Below are 16,782 nucleotides of genomic sequence, written 5' to 3' on the forward strand. Positions count from 1 at the left end.
GTCAACCAGTGTTCACTGACAATCACTAGGCCGGAGTTGGGAGCCACAAGGATGTCAGGCCTTATTGGACAGCTTATTTTCCTGAAAGAGCCCAGTAACCTGACAGGATATGGGGACAGGAGGGAGCCACTTGAGTGGACCGGACTTCCACAGCATCTATACCGTGTCCACCTTCTCCCCTGTCCCTGCACCAGCTCTACCAGTTGCCATCCAACTATACCTTTGAGCTTACCAGGCTCTTACCCGATCTCTGCCTCTCAGCTCATTCCCACCTTAGACCCAGTTCCTGTCTCACTGAAGTCAACATCACTTTCCTCTGTCAAATGCAATAGTATTTCCATCCTTGACATTTGAGCCATCACAGGGCCCCCAACTCCTGTTTGCAATTTCCAGGGACAAGCACTCACCTTCAGCTCATTTGGGTGCCTTTGCTCTGAGCAGCTTTGTCCTACAGCCAAAGTCTCCAGGTCCCCCTCACCATCATCAACAACCATCACAAACTTGATGATACCTACTTTATTCTGAACCACAGGGTGAGCACCCCACCTCTGCCCTAGGGAGATAGAAGGAGGGACACACACAGGGTTCATGGCTGTAAGAGCAGCTCAGCACCTTTAGAGCCCTGTGGAGGATCCTCATGGCTCAGAACAAGAGGTCATGGGTGAGGGGTCAATGGCACAGGGTCCAGAACATTCTAGCCATAGGCATCCATCCAGGGAATTTGACATTTGTCAAATCAGTGTTTTTCAGGCAGCCCTACCTCTGGTTAGTCCTTGAGTCCAAGCTGGCCACTGCCAACCTGGCAGTGACAAAAGGGTACAGAAGGGCAGGGAGGAATCTGTAGTTTCCTGCCTGCTAATTGGGATGAGGTGAAGACACTTTTGGGGAGCAGTGCAGATGCCATCACACTGAGGGCCCATCCTTCTGGATGGGAAGGATGCCTGAACACCCCCACCCCCACCCCTCCACCTCCTGGTTGACTTGAAGCCCAGGGCAGCTGCCTGGAGGAAACTGGTATCCATCTACCTAGCCTGAAGCGCCATCTTGTGGCCAATTAGGGCCAGACCCAAGCCAGGGCTCAGTCTGTTGCCAGTCCTCTCAAGCCAGCCCCAACTGTTGCCTATCTTGTTTTGTGTCCACAGAAAAAGTGTTTTTTTTTTTTTTTTTAATCCTAGATTCACAAACCAATTGCATAACTTTGACTAAGCCACTTCTCTGAGCGTGGAAAATGGGATGAGAAGGGAGAATGGTTCCAAGACACCAAAAGCACAGAGACTCCACCTTTTTCTACTGTTATCACTGGGGGAAGTTATACAGTTCTAAATCTCTGCCATACTATGATTCCAGAACACAGAACAGAAAAGGCCAAGGGTCAGAGTCACAGTCCTTCACCCTCCTGGCTCTTTCATAGATGAAAGACCAAGAAAGACTTAGGAGTAGTTGTGATTCAGAATTGGCTACTTAATTTGTGGAAGCCTGTGTGAAATGAATATGTATGATCCCTTATTTAAAAGGAGAATTTTAAGGCAGTGGTTCATACCTGCAATGCTAGCTACTCAGAAGGCTGAGATGTGAGGATGGCCATTCAAAGCCAGCTTGGACAGGAAAAGTCCATGAAATCCTTCAATAAACTTTAAAAGCCAGAAGAGGAGCTGTGGCGCAAGAGGTAGAGCACTAGCCTTGAGGAAAAAACGCTGAGGGATAGTGCCCAGGCCCTGAATTCAAGCCCTAGGACTGGTACAAAAAAAAAAAAAGGAGATGGAGAGAACAGGCTAGAAGCAGATACCACCACCAAGACCACCAAACTCACTCATAGAATGTTTTTCTGAAGACCAATGCCTGGATGTAGGAGGCAGAAGCTGTCCCCTGCTTCTACTAGAGCTGAAGTCTATTCATACCTAAAAGTCCATCAAAGCACATAGTAGGCACATGCGGCCTGGCCCATCATTGTTCAGTGCTTCCTGCTGGCTAGCATTCACAGGACGCAAATGTCTGCTGACAGTACTTACCGTATTAATGACAGCTTCTACCAATAACTGATATCCACATGGGGTAGGAGGGAGCAAGGGTGACGATGTCCATTGCACAGCATTACCTGGGGTATCAGCAAATTTCATTATAATCCCTGTATACATCAGCATCCAATGTCAGTCCAGGGCTCTATTTCCAGTAAAGCTAATACCCTTGCAGTTAAGTCACATGCCCTGTGCTTCTTTTTGTTTTATTATGCTTATTTAAATACTAGTCATGGTATTTATGAGGACTTGTGTTGGTTGGGCTAAGGAGATTCTTCCTATGTTCTTTTAATTCTCAAAGCTATTTAATGTTGCATACTCATTAGTCAAGATGTTCTAAATTGGGCATACAAGCACAGTTGTATTTCTTGGTGTATACATGTGTATGTATAATTACATGTATGTAATTATTAAATACAGGATATAAGATACAGAAAAAGAGAAATTGAAGAACAGAAGTGTCAATCTAGGAACTGTGTGTGTGTGAGAGAGAGAGAGAGAGAGGAGAGATTGTTGTCAGTGAGGTATGAAAGAGTTTTACACTTTGCCAGGAAGGCACTCTACTGCGTGAACCATACTGCCATCTCTTTTGCTTTGAGATAAGGTCTTGCTTAGACGGTGATATTCCTATTTATGCTTCATACTGTAGCTGCAATGAAATGTAGCCCAGCTATTGGTTGAGATAAGGTCTTTAAAAATAAAATCTTCCCAATCTCAGCTCCCTAAGTAACTGGTGTGTCCTAAGTGAAGTGATAAACAGAGGCATCTGCTCTCTGCTGGGATGAAGAAAGCCAGGCTCCCTGACTGGGTGAAGACACTGATTCCAGATGCCTTACAGAGCATAACTGGTCCAGACTCAAGGGAAGCCAGCTGGGCTCAAAACCTGGCATGGCCACTTACAACCTGGTCCTGGTGGAAGCCATCAACCTTTCTTTTAGCCTCATATTCCCTCATGCTATGGAGAATAAGTACATTGGTGCCCAGAATGGTACTCAGAGTAGAGTGAAATATCACTTATCTTCACACTCTTCCCCCCTCCCTCTCTCCCTCCCTCCTCCTTTCCTCCCTCTCTCTCTATCTCTTGTGCTGGTACTGGGGCTTGAACTCAGTACACTTTTTCCACTTAAGCTTGGCACTCTACCACTTGAGTCACAGCTTCCACCTCCAGTTCCGACTTTTTGGTGAATAATTGAATATCATGGACTTTTCTGCCCAGGCTGCCTTCAAACCACGATCCTCAAATCTCAGCCTCTTGAGTAGCTAGGATTGTAGATGTGAGCCACCAGCACTCGGTTCATCTTCATTTTGAAAGTTCTTTCTCTTGCATATAAGCCTGCTGCTGAACAGCTCCTCAGTAGCTCCTCGGGGGCTGTGAGTTCCTAGGGGAAGATCACAGAAGCCATACTGCTTAGGAACTTGTGTGAGATATTCTATCTTCTGTCCCAGGCATTTCAAACCACCCAACTAACTCAGTTTCTTTAAAGACCAGTATTTTGTTTCAGCAATGTACTCAGACTTCTTGCCTGAGGTCTGTCTGCTACTATCTAGTCTAGACAAGATGGAGGTATGGAGAAAAATTAGCTGTCCTGCTGGGATGGGAGACTGAGGAAGACTTTCACCTCTACATTCTCTCTCTCAGTCTTGTCCATAGCCTGGAATGCCATGATTGCTTATTGACTCAAGCTATGACAATTAGTCACATCCCTCATATATAGTCAGAGCTCAGGATGTCAAGAGTGTACAGGGAGGTAGAGAGATGGTGTCTAGGACCCTCCCTACTCTTACAATGTGCTGTATCCCAAAAACTGGTTTTGGGGTTTTGTTTTTTGTTTTGTTTTATTGTGCTGGTCCTGGGGCTTGAACTCAGAGCCTAGGCACTGTTCCCAAGCTTTTTTCTCAAGCCTTGTGTTCTACCACTTGAACCACAGCTCCACTTCCAGATTTTGGTAGTTAACTGGGAATAAGAGTCTCACAGACATTCCTGCTCTTTGAATCACAATCCTTAGATCTTAGCCTCTTGAATAGCTAGGATGACAGACGTGAGCCACCAGTGCCCAGCCTAAAAACTGGTTTTAAGATAGCATAGCTGTTAAGCCTCTGATGCTAGGGGCATGATTGTTAGGCCCAGAAGAATGTAGTTAAAAGATAAAGTCCTGTTCCTGTGCTGTCTTCTCTTCCAGCCAGTGTGATGCCCTTTGACACTAGTAAACTCAGGAAACCCCTGTCTTACAGTCATCTTGAATCTGGACTGGATCTGTGACTTTGATTATGACAATGTACTTTATTTCTGTTTTTTGCCAGTACTGGGGCTTGAACTCAGAGCCTTGCACTCTCTCTCTCTCTCTCTCTCTCTCTCTCTCTCTCATTTGGCTTTTTCCACTCATGGCTATTATTCTTATCACTGGAGCCACCTTTCTCTCATTTGGCTTTTTTTCCATTCATGGCTGATACTCATCACATGAGCCCCTCCTCTACTTCCTCTAGTTTTGGTTTAGGCTAGTTGGAGATAGTCTCAAAGATTTGTCCTCCCAGGCTGCTTTGAACCATGATTCTCAGATCTCAGCCTCCTGGGTAACTAGGATTAGAGGTATGAGCCAGCTGCACCTGGCTAAGACAAAGTACTTCCAATGAAGGACAATTCAGAACCAGGCCTGTGCCAGCCCCAGACATAGGATTGTTTGTTTATGGCAGGGTCCTGCAATATAGCTTAAGTTGGCCTTGAACTTATCAGTCTTCTACCTAAGCCTCTTGAGTGCTGGGATTAGAGAAGTACACCACCACACCAAAGCCCCACTTGGGGCTCACAGCCTCTAGCTGTACCACCCCCACCCGCCAGCCTGCAGCCACATTCCCCCCTCCTTGCTAAGGGGAGCATGGGCAGCTGAGGGATGGAGAGAAGGCTCCTAGAGGATGCCAGCATCATGCCGGCGTTTTAAGGGTCTGAGCAGCCATTCTGCCTAGGAGCTCCAGACATTTTTGTCTCATGGCCACCCATAGGTGCCCCTCCCTTCACTCGATCAGTGTCCTCCCCCCTCTTTCCCTGGTCTCTTCTCTCCCACTTTGGCTGGGGTCTGGGAGAACAAGGACTTGAACTCACTGTTCTGAGATGCCATCCCCTCCTTCCCCTCAAGGAGCTTTCCTCCAGATTTAGGGCTCCCTTGAGGGGTACAGAGGGTGGCAGGAGACCAGTCCAGGGCAGCCTGGGGGCAGGTGAGGCCACTGGACTTGGAGGGGAGGAAGAGGAGAAGGAAATCTAGAAGTCAGTGGCCTTCCCAGGGGATCCAGGGACACGTGGAGCTTCTTGGCACTTCCCTAGGCTGTAGGCAAAATCCTGCTTAACACAAGCCTGAAATCCTATTCCCTACCCACCCACCAGACACAGACACAGGCTGTAATTCCCTCCACCGGTCCTGCTCAATAGTAAAATCCAACATCTGTTGCAGACACAGGAGGCTGGAGGGCGGGGCTAGGGACAGGACTGGAACATGGTGGGTGCTGAGGCCTCTCAAGAGGGAGTCTACTCAGACCTCTGTTCTCAAGGGAGGAGTGTTGCCTACAGTAACAAAGACTTCCCTGTCCTCATGCCACTGCTTCCACCATGGCCTGGTTAGCTCTCACTTAGCCTGCCTGTCTCAGCCACCCCCTCTGGGAAACATTCCCAACCACCCCAGGCACGTAAATAATTCTCTTCTGTGTGAATTAATAAATGGGTCAGTCACTGGTGAAAAAGAGATCCAGAGAGGTTAAGTAACCTGCCCAAGGCTGCACAGCAAGTTGGTGGCAGAATTCAGCTATCAAGACTTGCAGCAATTGCCTCGTTTTCCCATGGGCAGCAGGTGTAAGCACCCATGGTACACCTGTGCCCTGCTAGCTTCCTGCCCCAGCCCACCTGAGCTCCTCCTCTGACTCTTTGACTCCCACCTCCCCCAGCCTCAGCTTCACAGGTCTGAAGGGACCAGTTCACCTCCAAAACTTGCTGCCTTCCCCAGCGGTCTGCAGTGTGGATCACCACGCCCCAGAAAGACTCAGAATCTCCTTCTTTTCCCCCTAAATGTTCTAGACTTTAACTTCAACATTAGATAATTCTAAAACATTGAGGAAGGAGGTAGACCTCAGGTCTTAAAAACAAGCAGATGCAGATGATTTCACTGTATATTTGGGTGTGGGCAAGGCTTTGCCCTAGGCATGTCATACTTCATTTGCTCTTTGCCACCTTCCTATGAGAAAAGCAGGGCAGTCCGGCACCAGCTCATTCCTCTGGGACCTGAACTCAGTGTCTCAGGTCCTCGTCTGGTTCTGAGTGCCTGGGGTTGAAAAGGTGGGAGGGGGGAAGGAGGGAGGAGAAGGAAGAAAAGCAAAGGAAAGGAAAAAGAAAAAAAGAGGGGGAAAGAAACAGGGAGGGTAGGCCAAGAACATTACATGTCTGGCAGACCTTGCACAAGAGTCTACTTAGACTTGGCAGGGAGCTAACTGATTTGGTAGGAAGCCCTTTCTCTAGAAGAGTGAAAGGTACAAGAATAATAGAACTCTGTGACAAAGGCAATGGGATTCTGAGAGTGACTCAAAGGAGCAGGGAGTACAGGATATGAGCTTAGTCTCAGTGGGTGGGATCACTCCCACAAACACTTCAAAGACATGTATTTGGGAGAGATTCCTTAGCCAGCTCTGGGGTGTGGTCCAGACTGTGGCAATACAAGGTAGCAAGCCACCATAGGTAGTGTTCAGATGTAGATTTCCATCTGACTAAGGAAACATGCAAGAATCCAGTTGTGGCCCATCACCAGTGGTTCAAACCTGTAATCCCAGCTACAGGATCTAAAGGATCAAGGTTCTTTCCTGCCAGCCCAGGCAGGAAAGTCTATGAAACTCTTATCTACAACTAACCACCAAAAGCCAGGAATGGAGCTATGGCTCAAGTGATACAGCACTAGTCTTGAGCAAAAAAGCTCAACGACAATACCCAGGTCTTCAGTTCAAGTCCCAGACCTGGAAAAAACAAACAGTTGCAGGTAGAGCAGTAGCTTGGGAATCCAGGTCTCCGACTTGCCCCCATGAAATTTGTACCCCACCAGAGGGTGCTGTTTTCAGCCAGCCTGGCCTGTTCTTGGTGGCCCAAGTGCTTATTTTCTTCCTCCCTTCTGTGGGCAGTAAGAGAGGAAGTGAGGGTGAAGGCTGATGGAAGATCCCCATAAGAAAAGCACAGAGGCCCCACAGTATAACCCCTGCTATCACTATATTTGATGTCAGTATAACTTGTGGAGGAGATGGGGAAAAACCAGTTGTTTAAGGATACAGGTGGATCGATGCAACAATGAGACGTACAAGTTGTCATGTCCAAAACGAGCTTTACAACGTCAGTGCGGGGGGGGGGGTGAGGGGAACGGGTTGGGGGGGAGGGGGGAAGGAGAAGGATTGGGATGGGGGGGAGGGGGGAGGCTGGGAAGGGATGGGAAGGTAAACAAAGGAGGAGGCTGCAATGCTTGGTAAGAAATGTACGCATTATCCTGCCCATGCAATTGTAACCCCTCTGTACAGTTTGTTCACAAATAAAATAAAATAAAATTTAAAAAAAAAAAAAAGAAAAGCACAGAGGCAGCTTTTCTTGCAATGGGCTTGAAATCAGAACACAGGTACCCTGAAAACCACCACTGAGTTCAGACCAAAATGGAAAAAAGAAAAGACCCATTTCAACATTGTTGTCATAACATACATTGATCCTGGCAAATCCACCACTCCTAGACATCTGATCTACAAATGTGGTGGCCTCAACAAAAGAGCCATTGAGAAGTTCTAGAAGGAGGCTGCTGAGATAGGAAAAGGCTTCTCTTAGTATGCCTGGGTCTTCGATAAACAGAAGGCTGAGCGTGAGCGTGGTATCTCTATTGAACATCTCCCTGTTGAAATTTGAGACCAGCAAGCATTATGTGACCATCCTTGATGCCCCAGGACACAGAGATTTCATCAAGAACATGATTTCAGGCATATCCCAGGCTGACTATGCTGTCTTGATAGTTGCTTCTGGTGTTGGTGAATTTGAAGCTGGTATCTCCCAAGAATGGGCAGACCTATGAGCATGGCCTTCTGGCTTACACACTGGATATGAAACAGATCATTGTTGGAATTAACAAAATAGATTCCATTGGGCCAGAAGAGAGATGAGGAACTCATTAAGGAAATCAGCACCTAAATTAAGAAATTGGCCACAACCCTGAAAGTAGCAATTGTGCCAGTTTCTGGTTGGAATGGTGACAATATGCTAAAGCCAACTGCCAATAGGCACTTGGGATGGAAAAAATCACCCATAAAGGAGACAGTGTGGAACCACCCTGCTTGATGCTTTGGATTGCATCCTGCCACCAACTGACCCCTACCAAGCCTTTGCCATCTGCCCCTTCAGGCTGCCTACAATATTGGTGGTATCAGTACTATCCCTATGGGCTGAGTGAAGACTGGTGTTCTCAAACCTGGCATGGTGGTCACCTTTATCTCCCGTCAGTGTCACAACTGAAGTGAAGTCTATGCAAGTGCATCACGAAGCTTTGAGTGAAGCTCTTCCCAGGGACCATGTGGGAGTCAATGTTAAGAATGTGTCAGCAAAGATGTTTGCCGTGACAGCGTTGCTGGTGACGGCAAGAATGATTCACCCAAGGAAGCTTCACTGCTCAGGTGACCTTCCTGAACCATCCAGGCCAAATCAGTGCTAACTAAGCCTCTGTCCTGGATTGTCACTCAGCTTAAATTATTTGCAAGTTTACTGAGTGGAAAGAGAAGCTTGAACGCAGATCTGGTAAGAAGCTGGAAGCTAGTCTTAAATTCCTGAAGTCTAGTGATGCCGTCATGGTTCATATGGTTCCAGCAAGCCTGTGTATGTGGAGAGCTTCTCTGACTATCCTCGTCTGGGTCATCTTGCTGTTTGTGATAGGAGACAGTTGCTATGTGTGGCATCAAAGCTGTGGACAAGAAGTCTGCTGGAGCTGGCAAGGTCACCAAGTCTGCCCAGAAAGCTCAGAAGGCCGAGTGATTATTATTATCCCTAACCCCTGTAGCTTCAGCTTAACCAGTGGTAGAAGAAAAGTCTCAAAAATGTTTGTATTAATTGGACATTTAAGTTTAATAGTGAAAGACTGGATAATGATAACAATGCATCATAAAACCTTTAGAAGGAAAGGAAAATGTTTTGTGGACCTTTTTTTTTTGTGTGTGTAACAGTTTTAAGTTAGTAGTTTTTAAAAATCAGTACTTTTCAATAGAAACATGGCCAAATATCTATCACAAAATTTTGAGATGCATTAAAGCAATGTTAATGAGAAAAAGGAATGAAACGCACAGAGGCAAATGCAGAAGCACACCTTTGAAAGTCCACAGACTCAATCGAGTCCCCATCACCTGCACATGGATCCCTCTAAGAGAACCACTTTTCCCTGTAGGTTTTGATATATATATATATATATATATATATATATATATATATATGTATATGTATATGTATATATACGTGTGTGTGTACATATGTATAATTGTAAAGATACTGTACAGAGGGGTTATAGTTGCATGAGTAAGGTAATGAGTACATTTTAATTTGGGGACTTAATGGTTCAAGGCAGAGCTCTGTCATTTGAGCCAAAACCTTTCTTTATTTTAGTTATTTTTCAATTAGGATATTAACATTTTTACCAATGCTAACCTCACACGGTTATTCCCCTAACTATGCCCCTTGCTTATCTGGAATTACAGTCACTCACCACCAAGCCTGACACACCCAACTTAAAAAAATTATTTTGAGTGTCTCCTGTGTTCAGACCCTGGGACAGGTAGTGGGCTAAGAATGGTGACTATAGGCAAGATCTCTGTTCTCCTGAAGGTCTGTCTATGGGGAAGAAGGTGGATGAGAAGCCATGGTTGGCTCTGTCATCACGGCCAGGGTACAGGCGATGAGGCGGGCAAAAGGGGCAGAAGAGGTGAGGTGGTGACTGTGTTCACACCATTCTCAGGTATGAAGGGAAGCACTTGGGTGGGCACAGGGATTTGAGGAGACATTTTCTGGAGAGGGAACCTCAAAGGCCAAGACCTGGAGGAGGGAAAAGCTGTGCTCGGGGACTGCAGTGAAGAGACCATGTGTTTGTAGGAATGGTTGGTGATGTGGCTCCAGTGGCTGCCTGGTACGTGCAAGGCCCAGGGCACAAACCCCAGTACTGTCACAGCTGGGGGAGGAGGGAGAATGCAAGGCCCCAAGGGAAAGCCCTAGTGGCTCACATGTAATCCTAGCTAAGGAGGCTGAGATCTGAAGAATTTCAGTTCAAAGCCAGCCCAGGCAGAAAAGTGTATGAGACTCCATCTCCAAAATAACCAGCTAAAAGCCAGACTGGAGGGATGCCTCAGTAGAGCATCATTTGAGCAAACCAGCCAAGCAAGCATGCAGCCCTGAATTCAAACCTTGTAAAGAATGAGAGAAAGGGAATGAAAGAGAAAAGAAAAAAAGAGAAGAAAAGGTTTGTGGAGAGAACTGAGGGCAGGGGCCACCTGAGAAGCCTGAATGTGGGGTATGAGTGCTGCTCAATTCAAGGGAGGCCAGTTAGAGGCCTATATAGGTAGAGGAAGGAGAGATAAGCTTTACTGTACAAAGACCCCATGGCTGTGATCGCAGAGTGGGCTTGGCTGGCCAGGAAATGGTTTGACCAAAGACTAAGATGATGATGGTGGTAGCAAGAATAGGAGAAATATTGAGACCCGTTTCTATTTTGGAATAACAAACAGAAACAATAACAGAATACTTGCTGATCGAAGTCTAGTAAGTACGAGCATTGAGATTTACACATTAACTATATAGACTTATTTCATTCTATGTTGTAAAGATGTTCTCCACTTGAGAAAACAAGAGAGAGATCAAAAACTTTGTTTCAGTTCCCAGGCTGAAGGTGGCAGACTGTAGGTTTTATTTTATTTTATTTTTTTGGGTCCGGTGGTGGGGCCTGAACTCTGGGTCTGGACACTGTCCCTCAGCTCTTCAGCTCAAGGCTAGTGCTCTACCACTTGAGCCACTTCTGGCTTTTTTCTGCTTGTATGGTGCTGAGAAATCGAACCCAGGGCCTCATGCATGCAAGGCAAGCACTCTACCACTGAGCCACCTTCCCAGCCCCAGACTCTAGGTTTTAAAAACAAGTCTGAGTAGGGTGCTGATGGCTCACACCTGTAATCTTAGCTACTCAGGAGGCTGAGATCTGAGGATCGAGGTTCAAAACCAGGTCAGGCCCAGGAAAGTCTGTGAGACTCTTATTGCCAATAAACTATTCAGAAAAGGTCAGTAGTGGCTCTGTGGCTCAAGCGGTAGAGGGCTAGCCTTGAGCAGAGAGGTTCAGGGGTAGAGCCCAGGCCCTGAGTTCAAGCCCCAGGACTGGCAAAAAAAAACAAAACCAACAAACCAAAACAAAACAAGTCTGTTGCTAGAACTCTTAAGAAAACAGACAAAGCTGTAAATGGTGCAGTGGCTCAAGTAGTAAAGTGCTGGCCTTGAGCAAAATGAGCAGGATGTGAACAACATCGAATGGAAATGAGGCAGTCCTAGAGTACTGGCTTCTGGCTTCTAACCTTGCAGGAACCAAGACTTGAGTTGGCAAGGACCTTGCAAAAGTCAACTTCAGCCAGGCGCTGGTGGCTCATGCCTGTAATCCTAGCTACTCAAGAGGCTGAGATCTGAGGACTGTGGTTCAAAGCCAGCCTGGGTAGGCAAGTCTGTGGGACTCTTATCTCCAATTTAACTACCAGAAAACCAGAAGTGGAACTGTGGCTCAAGTGGTAGAGCACTAGCCTTGAGCTGAATTACTCAGGGACAGCACCCAGGCCCAGAGTCCAAGCCCATGACTGACAAAAAAGACTCAACTTGGGATGGCAGGGGAAAGTAAACAACACCTTGGTGGCTCAGACACAGAAGCTCCTCCCAGAGAATGAGAAAAGCCAGAGGCCTAGTTCCTACACATCTCAAAGCCCTGGTTAACACAATGGAAAGCCAAAACAGCTCATGAGTCATTGCTTACAGCTTGTGAGGGCTGAGAAATCCCCTCTTTTTTTTTTTCTCATTGTTCTAGTACTCCAGGGCCTAAGAGCTGTTCCTTAACTTTACTCAAGGCTGTCTCTCTACTACTTAAGCCATTCCTCCATTTTCAGATTGATGGTCCATTGGACATTTAAAAATCTCAGACTTTTCTGCCAAGGCTAGTTTCAAACCACAATCCTCAGATCTCAGCCTCCTGAGTAGCTAGGATTACAGGTGTCAGCCACCAGCACCCAGCTAAGTCCTTGGCTTTTTACCAGGCAACTCAGCATTTTAACAAACATGATGAATTACCCAGGAAAGATGGTAGGGGCCACAGGGAAAATATTTTGCCCCTCAAATAGGCTGTCAGGGAGAACTGAGGCCCAGGAGAGCTGTGAAGGCTGCTCAAGGTCACTCAGTAAATTCAGATTCAATTTCTGTAGATGATTATTGAATGCCTGCCATGGTACTGGCACCCATTACAGCAGGAGCACTTTGGACACTAGATGGAACCCACATTAGAAGCAGGAGGTGCAAAGGAGATATGTTCATGCCAGTTTCCCTTTGGAGTCTTCTGTGAGCCCCATCACCTCCCAGCATGCCTGCAGGGAGAGGCCTGCACATGCTCCACTGCCACTCCCTCCCTACTGAGCTCCAGCAGCCATCAGAGAAAAGGAGGCAGGTGGGAGGGACTGAGGAAGGGGATGACAGGAAGAAAGGAAGGAGACTGGTTCTGGTCTCCCACAGGAGTTCTGAGGTGACCTTGGGCAGGTCACTTCTTCTTTCAGGACCTCAGCTTCCCTAGTTGGCTATCGGAGTGTGGGTCTCTATCCCAAACCAAGTCAGGGCTGTTATAAGAAGCCAGTAAGATCAGGATAGAAAAAGGCTTTGAAAAAACAGGGCCTCTAACAGGGTCATACAGGGATGGTGGCTGTGTAAAGTGAACAGAGCCGCTCCTTTTCCTTCTTCCCTTTCCCCTTTCCTCCCTCCTTCTGCTCTTTCTCCCTCCAATTCTTCTCACCTCCCTTCCTTCCTTCCTTCTGAGGGAGAAAGCATGATTCAGCAGATCACTGCTCTTAAAACACCTATGGTGATAGCTGTGGAGAGAGGAGTGGGAATCAGCCTGGAGGACACAGGGGAGGCTTCATGGAAGATGTGGCCTTGGCCTGGTTCACTCTGATGGGGCAGATGGAGAAGTGTGGAGCAGCCTTAGGAAGCAAAGGCGCATGCTCCACCTCTACCACGCAGTGCCTACAATAACAGTGGAGTCCAAGGAAAGCTTTCTAAAGACCAATGGGAAGCCAGAAAGCAACTAGTTTTGTGTAGCATTCCATGAAGAATGGAAATGCTGCAATAAAAGGACCTTAGGGTCTCTTTCTTAGGTCTGAGATTCTATGTTAACTTTGACTCGAAAGAAAACATGAGATCCTATTCCCTCTGTATCACTTCTCTGGACTAAAGGATCTTGAACCAAAGTCATGCTACTTCAAAACTGCAAGAAGGATCTGTGTGCTAGAGCAGACAACCTTAAACATGTACAGCCTTTCCTGCCAGGCACTTGAGAGCCTCCATCTTCCTGTAATTAAGCACTTTGCATCCCACTCTGAGCTTCTCCAGAGCTGGCCTAATCCTTAGCCTCCCACCTAAGTGAGAATCTATTAAAGACTGCATAGGTTGGGGAAAGGCTTGGCCAGTGGCCAGGCTCTGAGCTCCAGGATTCCCAACAAGCATCCAGGTAATGTACAGATAGACCATTTCTCATCTTGACATATCCTAATTAGTTTCTTCCCATACCCCTGAAAACCACAGCACAGTGACCTGCATGGCTCTCCAACCCCTATCTTCCAGGACTAGGCGCATTTGGCTTCCCTGTCTCCTAGAGGGCAGTAGGTGAGGTAACTATCATCCCATTTGCAAGCTGACTGCAACTGGAAGGGGGAGGATGTGGGAGAGTGATTTCTAGCAGGCCTCTGGGATCAGCCAGAGAGAATGGACAGGAAGACAACAGGAACACATCCTGCAAGTCTGGAGACTGATTAGATATGGGAATGGAGACAGGGAGGGTTCATAGTTGACTCTTGGAGTGCTGGCCTGGCTGAAGTATAGGTAGAAGAAACACAGCAGGGAAAACCAAAGAAGAGGGATGCAAAATGAATCCACAGCACCAGCTCCTCAGGATCCAGCTGAGGTCTGCAGCTGAAGGCCCTTCTCTCTCTCATGACAAAGTTCACTTCATGGTGGCATCTCAGTTACTCCAGTTAAAGTGAAGAGAAGGGGGTTTGGAGATGTGGTAGGGTGCTTGTCAATGAGAATAAGCATCAGCAAGTTTGAGTCCCAGACTCAGGCCAAAAACAAATAAAAGTAAAGTGAAGAGAAGGGGTTGGAAGCAGGGTCTCTACTGTGTCTGTTACCCTTCCCCCAGCTCATTCCTGAACTTCCCTATGCAAGGTACACTGTATCCTTAGGCACATGGCTGAACTGGTAAAACATCCCAGACCTTTTCCTATTGATTCCTTCTTTCTTTTTTTTTCCTTTCCTTTTCTTTTTTTAGGTTGGAGATCAGGACTCCAACTCCATATCTGATGCTTTCACTTATTGGCTGGAGCTGTACCAACTGAGCCACATCTCCAACCCCTATTCTCCTATTGAAAATGTTGTTAATTCACTCCGATTTCAAGATGATAGCTCATTTTTTAAATTAAAATATCCCTTTAAAAATGCCCATGAATGCAAGAGCATCTGGGGGATTTCAAAGTTGAGGTAACTTGCCATCTTCTACAGTTTGGGGGCTCCCAGACATTGGCTTCATGGGTTCATAGGAACCTTCCATGAAGCTCTGCCAATTCTTACTTCATGGCTCTGACATCTATGGTGCACAAATCTCATGGCCATTTCCTGGCAATTGCTCTTCCTCCTGCCTGCTCCCCTCCTCACCACACTGTCTGCCACAGCACTGACAGAGTCAGTGAATCAGTCAAGAATTCATGACATTCCAGCAGAGCTGGAGGAGTCCTGGGAGAGCACAGACTCTGACCCCCTTATGTGAAAATTCATTTCCTTTCTCTCCATCCATCATGATCGAGCTGTTCCTCTCTGTGCCAAATCCCGTGCCAGGCTCTCTCCACAAACATCCCTTGAAGAACATACCTATGATCTGAAACTAGAGACAGATTAGCCTAATTACTGCTGGAAAGCCTACCTGTTAACACTATTACTTTGGGATTATTCCAGCACAAACTCCAGAGAGGACACAAACATTCCAATGATAGCACTCAGGAACTGCATGTGACTGTATGTGGCATTCTTGAGTCAAAGCTATCTGTCAATTTCCATTTCCCAGAACACAGACTGGGAAAAATGACCTACAAAATCCAGGGCCTTAAGTCTGGTGTTGACCTTTCCCTGTGCCAAAGGAGAAACCCTTGAAAGAATTTCCTTTTTTGATAGTCATTTGTCTTTTGTCATTGATAAACACAGTATGTCAGAGAGAAGTCAACACTCAGCACAACCAAAACACAACCTGAGAGGTTGTTATTTAAATATTAGGGAAGGAGAAAGCAAATGCCCCACCCCAGCCCTGTTGGGAGGGGTGTCCTGATGGCCTGCTCACACAGGGTCCCTCTCACACAGTGTCTCTTCAGATGAGGCTCTCCAAGCTGTGTCATCTACCTGCTTCTTAAAGTGCCCATACCTGCTCTCAGAACTCTCAGGGTGACACCAGACAATGGGCTTTTAATGGGGATCCCAGATGGTCTTCTGAAGGCTTGAGAAGTTCTACCTCTTGATTCTGTCCATCAAATAAAGGGAGGATGTGGACATTCTAATGAGAATGTGTGTGTGTGTGTGTCATGTGTGTTGTGTACGTAGTGTGTAGTGTGTGTTGGTACCAGAGCTTGAACTCAAGACCTGGAGCTCTCGCTCAGCCTTCTTGCTCACAGCTGGCACTCTACTATATAAGCCATGCAATATGGCATGTTAATTGGAGATGGAATCTTGTAGATTTTTCTGCCTGCGTTGGCTTCAAACAGTGATCCTCCAGGTCTCAGCCTCCTGCATATCTAGGATTACAGTATGAGCTACCAGTGTTTGGCCATTCTAACAAGGACTTTAGTGTTTTTTTGTTTTGTTTTGTTTTGTTTTTTGTCAGTAGTGGGGCTTGAACTCTGGGCCTGGGCACTGTCCCTGCGCTCTTCAGCTCAAGGCAAGTGCTCTACCGCTTGAGCCACAGCACCACTTCCGGTTTTTGAGTGGTTTATTGGAGATAAGAGTCTCATGGACTTTCCTGCCCCAGCTGGCTTTGAACTGCGATCCTCAGATCTCAGCCTCCTGAGTAGCTAGGATTACAGGTGTGAGCCGCCGGTGCCCGGCGACTTTAGTGTTAAGCTCTCCTTATGGTGTGTGTGTGTGTGTGTGTGTGTGTGGTGTGTTTTGTGGTGTGTTTGCAGAGGGAGGGATAGTATATATGTGTAAGGAGGCCAGTGAGGAGGAAGGAGGATGGTAGATCTATTTTTTAGACTACAGACCAAAATGAGGGAATAATATTTTTCTTTCACCTTAGCTATAAGGCTTATGAAAAGAGAAAGGTTAAAGAGGAATCCATCATGTCTCACTGTCTTCTCTCTTGAACTGTCCCTGGTACTTTGCTTGGGTCCTTGAGGGATGGCTGTCAGAAACTCTTTACAGGAGCCATATGGAGACACCGAGCCTGTGTCATCCAAGGCTTGTCCAGGAAGCCTT

At 46.8% G+C, this 16,782-nt stretch overlaps 1 pseudogene; it reads left to right on the forward strand.

Annotated features, from left to right (window-relative positions):
* Positions 1–3,573: 3,573 nt before the first annotated feature.
* LOC105983941 lies at positions 3,574–9,036 on the forward strand (annotated as a pseudogene).
* The last annotated feature ends 7,746 nt before the right edge of the window (positions 9,037–16,782 follow it).

The sequence above is a fragment of the Dipodomys ordii genome, unplaced genomic scaffold (genome assembly GCF_000151885.1).
Source record: "Dipodomys ordii isolate 6190 unplaced genomic scaffold, Dord_2.0 Scaffold22, whole genome shotgun sequence".
NCBI lineage: Eukaryota > Metazoa > Chordata > Mammalia > Rodentia > Heteromyidae > Dipodomys > Dipodomys ordii.